Genomic DNA, 6,000 nt, shown 5'->3' on the forward strand with positions numbered 1-6,000 from the left:
TGTCAGTCTTCTTTAGAAGAACAACATTATTGCATTTGTTAAAAAAAATCATATTCTTTGGTATTCATGGACCTGTGAATGGTGTTGTAAGTGTATTTAACTTGTTCATAGAGAGTGAGAGCCAGGAAAAGAGAGAAAATGAAGTTGTTAGAAAGTAGCATACATGTATAATGCAATGCATGACAGATAACATTTTTGCATTTGTTGTCAAAATTTTCAGTTTAAACTAAGGTGTCATTTTAGTTATGCTTGAATTCTAACAAATTTCAAATCAATGACAAACTTCATTCCTTAGCATGGAACAGATTCCAAATATGGACTGCAGGCAGCTTGCAAATCTGTGATCTTATTTTATAGTTATAAACTCTGTGTAAATCATCAGGAGTTTTGTGTATATGACAGTATGAGTTCTGAACGGCACAGAGAATATTGCACCCTTTCACATGTGTGGCTCCCACTGTCTTCGACGAGAGCTGGCTAGGAGAATCAGTCCTCCTGAGTTTCAGTTCAGCTGTGAAAATAATAATGCATTGTTATAGAGATTTCCCCTGATTTGACTAAATGTTGTGTAGCCCAGCTTCTTCTTGCAAGCAGTTTATCAAAAGAAATGCTCAGCAATCTTGTAATTTAGAAGTTGCATCTCAAGGTTGAGGAACTTCCATGTGCTCCAGGGCAAATCATAATGAAAATTCTAGGTTTAACAACATAGTTTTAATGGCAAAATGCTTATTTTATCCTTGTCAATTGCATTTAAGACATAGGCTTTCTATTATGATTATTTATGGCTATCATTTTGGCTGCTTTAAGCAGCAGTGTGTTGGCTTAGTTGTCTTCTCTGCTCAGGATGAAAAATGAAGTTTGAAAGAATGTTCATTACCTTCACGGCATGTGTTGACTGCACTGATTCTTCATCTGCCAAACTGCATATGCTGGCTTCTGTCTCATCTGGAGACCTCTGTAACTAAAAGTAATTGATCAAGTTAATTCTAATATAATCCCACACAGACCCTGCTACCACTGCAGCTTGTTAACCTTATATGCAAACAGTTTATTTAAACTATCTGGATGACATCATGAAAACTGCCTTCAATACATCAACAAAAGTACAAAATGAAAACCTGTTTCAACATTTTTTCCAAGATATGACTTGTTTTTGGCTACTTTCTTTCAAAAAAAAAAAACCCAAATTTGGAACTTCAATACTTAACTGAATTTGCTTCAATTCAATTTTCCATACTTCCCAAACTACTGACTGTTTTCCTACTACTTAAAAAAAACCAAACCCCAGAAGCAGAACAAGTTTAAAATCACCAAGTTCACAGTAGCTTTGTATGTAGTTCAAGCTAGCAATTGAAGGATCCCAGTAGCAATTTTCTGAACTATGAGCTCCCTTTTCTTTCATGCTGATGATTCTCATTCCTGCATTTTGTGGATCTTTACACGTAACTCAGTTCACTGATGGATTTCTATCATTCCTTAAGGACTCCAGTCCACCTATGGCCTCCCTATAGCAGCAACAGGTTTTGGTTATGCAAATATTAAAGCAGTTCTAATAAGGTGCTTTGCAGTTGTTTCCACCATCCTATGTATTTCCTACTTTCATACCGGCTGTCAGCAATAGGGCATTATTGACACAACTAAGAAACGGTGCCCTGTGCAACCACTTGCGTGATAGACAAAATGTCTCCGCACTGCCACTGCACAATATATCGTTTGGTATAAAATAAACTATTCATTAAACATCACAAATGCCAAGGGTACCTTAAAACTGCAGAAAGTGATTCTTATAGCAAAATAAGAGCAAGGGCATAAGTGTGCACATAACTGGTCCTGATTTATAGGTACAGGGTGTTCCCCCCTGCTTCAGGGTCCTGGCTGTAACTAGACACAACATGGTGAAGTGAAGATAGCACAGCAGTCTCAGCTTCAAGATTTCCTACAATTTATCACTTTAGCCCAAACACTTAGCCATGGTGATGCCATATACCTATTAAATTATTTTGCATAATATTGAAAAAAGCCTTGAAAATCAACATTAAAGGTTAGAAAGATATTAACACAATTGTAATAATATAAAGTAGTATCTCTCTATCATTTGCCCTCATCATTAGTGCTTAGCTGGCTAGTAGCTAAGAGCTGTTAGACCTTCTGGTACTGACTATCTCAGGAAAAATATTTAATACATGATTTCTGAATGGGAAGGATGAAGACTGTTAGGAAAGCCCTCCTAAAAGGACATTACATTGTCATCATGTCCTGTGATTATTATGCTACTTAATAAGCAAAAGTATTCTTGTAGATAAACTAGACTGGTTCTCCTAGGCTTTCATGACAGCTCTATAAACCCTCCTGGCTCTAGTCAAGTAGGCAGTTTTGCCAAAATTCCACAGTTGTAGTAGAAAGGACATAACATTAAAGTCACTTTCTTCTAGAGTTGCTCTATGCTATGTACTCTATATTCTAGTTAATAGGCAACATTTTAGTAAAAGATTTTTCTGCAAGCAGATGCTGAAAAGCAAACTTTTTGTATTTTTTTTTTCCAGATCTAGGATAAATTTTACAGTGAAAATGAGAGACATAATTCTGTAATTATGCTCTTCATCTGGGATATATGAGCCCTAAGTCCAAGTCCATACTCTGCAGCATTTCTTTTAGGAAAAACTTAGGAAACCAGTTCCACCATTTTGATAACAAAGGAAGATAATATCATCCTGGTTGAAAAAACATAATTTCTTTAAAAAATTAAAAATTGGTTTGTTTCTGAAGTTACTAATGTAAATATCTGCAAGGAGAACAGAGATATCTGTCAGTAAGTATATGCACAGTGCTCTAACCTATTTCTGAGGATATCAGGATGTAAAATATGATGTATAGCTGTTGTTTTTTAGCTTATTTTAAGCAAATACCAACTGTGGAGAGATACACCTACATTTCATGTATAAAAATTCCCAGAGCTTTTGTGCCAGAGTGGTACTGTATTTTTTTTTCTAACAGTTGTATCAGTTTCTGTATTAAAAAATATTACATTTTTCCGTAGTCCATCCTCCAAATTCAGATATTCAGAGTAGCTGATGATCTTTTAGACTGTTAACACAAGACAAATTCCTTAAGACAATATCTTAAAAACAAAATGCGTTTTTGACAGGCATAGTAGGTTGCCTTCTCCTCAGCCCCAAGTAAAAGTAATCCTCATTGCCCAAACAGAGAAGCACCTATCCTCATAAAAAAGTCAGTTAGGAGAGTTAGAAAAAGATACCTCTCAAGCCACAAACACAAGGAACTTGTTGCAAAATTGTGTGTAGGAACTATGACTTCCGCCTTACAGGGCCATACCAGGGTCCCTGAAAGAGCAGGGGTAAAACAAGCTAAAGTGGAAAGACAGGAGCACACCGTAACTAACTAGTATGTAAGAGAAGAGAGAATTTTCAGTCTTTCAAAGTCAACAGGTCACTCTATGTTTCAGCTGAGCACACGTACCGGCTGACAAAGTTTCCTAGTTGCCTAATCTTCCTTGATTTCTCTCCACACAGCCCGTAATTCTACACTAGAATTTCATAAACAGTTTGTGGTAGGAACTGGCCCTTTTTATTTATAGCTAGTGATATTTTAATGCCATGGGTGTGTATAAATTCCTCATGCTTTTATAATATTGAAAGGAAAACTAATCACAGCAGAAATTATTACTGCAATAAAAAAAGTAACAGAAGATCGTATTTATGGGCACATCAGTTTCAAGTTCTCAATGGATTAATCAAGAAAATGTTTACATTAACTGCTAGAAACAAAGAAATAAGATTATATTTTATTTTTTTCTTTAGAAAACAGAAGCACTATAGACTACTATTTCTGAAAGTGCACTGGTTTATGCATCATTGCAGTTAATAACTTATTCTAGGTATTAGATCTGTCACATTCCTTTGACTTAGAATAGAATAGAAGAATTTAAAGCCAAAGACCCAAATCTGACCTAGCAATTTGAAAACATAACAGAGATATGAATCCAATTACTCTCTGTCCAAACACTGACCCACACATACCTTGTATCAGAGAGACATCTGAAAAAGTAATATTTAATATAAGACTGAAATGATTACAAAAATGAGTACATGGAGATTATTGAACACTCATTCACTCCTGAAAAGAGACCATCAACCAGCTTTAGGTGATAATGTTTAAAGTCTCTTCAAAGAACAATAAATTTGGTTTGCTATTTTTTTCCCCACATTCCACACCCTCACATTTTTAAAACACCTGTTTTTTTCAGCTTCATTTAAAAACACCCCAAACTCATCTTTTCAGATATCTTTGTGACAACAGAATATTTACAACCTATTAGTGAGATCCAAAGGATTACTGCCAAGTTTGGAAGGTTGGTTTTTTGTTTTTTTTTTCTTTTTTTTTTAAATGTAGGAGTTTGAACTGTGTAATTGAAAAAGGTGAAAGCACAACTTTGCAAATCTCTTTTTGCACCGTTTGTACAAAAGAATTAGACAACATCTTTTCTCCTGCTGGATTATCCCAACTTTTGCCAATTGCAAAAATGACTTAGATATTATAAAACACTGAGAGCCAATGGCTTCTCTTGAAGATGTTAAAATATCAAACAAGCAGTGGAAGACTTTCCTGCGTTACGATGCCAAGAAGAGGTGAAATCAGATGTGGGTTAAGTGGCAGAAAGGCAGGGGAATAACCTACCAAACACATTTGTGGTCGTCAGCAAGCAGCTCAGGTAACATTTTACACTTTCTGATTTTTGGTAAAAAATAGTAAAAAATGTACAGAGCAATGGGAGATTAGGCCCTTAGGAGTATACATGATAACTGACTTTATTTTCAGTATAAAAGCTCATTTTTCTGATACTTCCTTAGACTCCCTTATGGTGTTTCTGATACAATCAGGCAAACTGAAACCGTTTGAGCCAGAGCTTCCTGGAATTGGGCTCCTAAAGAAAACATTTTTAAGGTCAAGAGATGCTACCAGCATTGGAAACACCCTGGGACTTAAATCACAGCAACTAGATTTTCCCAGAGGATCTGAGTTGTTTGCTGCTGATATTTCATCATGTCCATTACCTATCTTCTGAAGGAAGTGCTAAACTTTGCTAGGAAATGCCAACCCAGAAAGGGGGAATTTGAGGGGTCCCTGACTGTGTCAGAGCTCCTTGCCTCTTTATTCCACAGGAAAGAACAACATATCTCCTTCATTTTACAAGGAAGTAGCATTGATACGGCTGTCTTACTCATTAATTAATTTATTTGCTGTTAACACAGAACATACATACTTACCCTACCACTGGCAGTCTCCTTGGAGGATTGTGGTACCTTCTCCCCTCCCAGGCTACAGTAGCTGCATACCACTGCTGTGCCAAACTGGTCCAGTTTACACCCCCTCTCTGTAACACAGTTATTCACTGACTGATGCTGGTATGTGCATGGAAAACTGGCCGGTGTCAATACCCAGGATTAGAGGTAAGGTTTTCTGGGTCTTCACAGGTCTGAATTTCCTAGTTTACAAAAGACTGGATTTTTATGTAGTATGATATATGCTGTGCTGTGAGTACAGCAAAAATCCTCCCATGTAAAATATTACTTAAGTGTTAAACAGTAAATCTAATTGAGTCTGACTATTTTTAAGGTATCTGACACACCATTAGATATCAGAAATATTTACCTCTTTTACTGCTTGGAAAATGCCTGTGTTTTCCCAAAAACTTGCATAGCCCTCATTTTCTTAAAACCTTATTCAGAATATTTATATGAAAATATGGATTTTCTTTCTCCTTGTTGTATTTAATGACCAGCTGTCTAATAATGACAGAAAACTTGAATGGGCAAGCCAGTGCTTCAAGCTATAATGTTTTTTATATTTAAGAAACAGAGTAATTTCTGAGTGCCATCATATATATTTCACTTTAAAAAAAATAAACAGAAAAATCTCACTATAAGGTAAGGGAAAAGTCCGTATTTTAATTATCATCTTACTTTATAAGTGAGAGAAAAA

The sequence above is a fragment of the Pezoporus occidentalis genome, unplaced genomic scaffold, assembly GCF_034315485.1.
Source record: "Pezoporus occidentalis ecotype Australia unplaced genomic scaffold, CSIRO_AGI_Poc_V1 ctg86, whole genome shotgun sequence".
Lineage (NCBI taxonomy): Eukaryota > Metazoa > Chordata > Aves > Psittaciformes > Psittacidae > Pezoporus > Pezoporus occidentalis.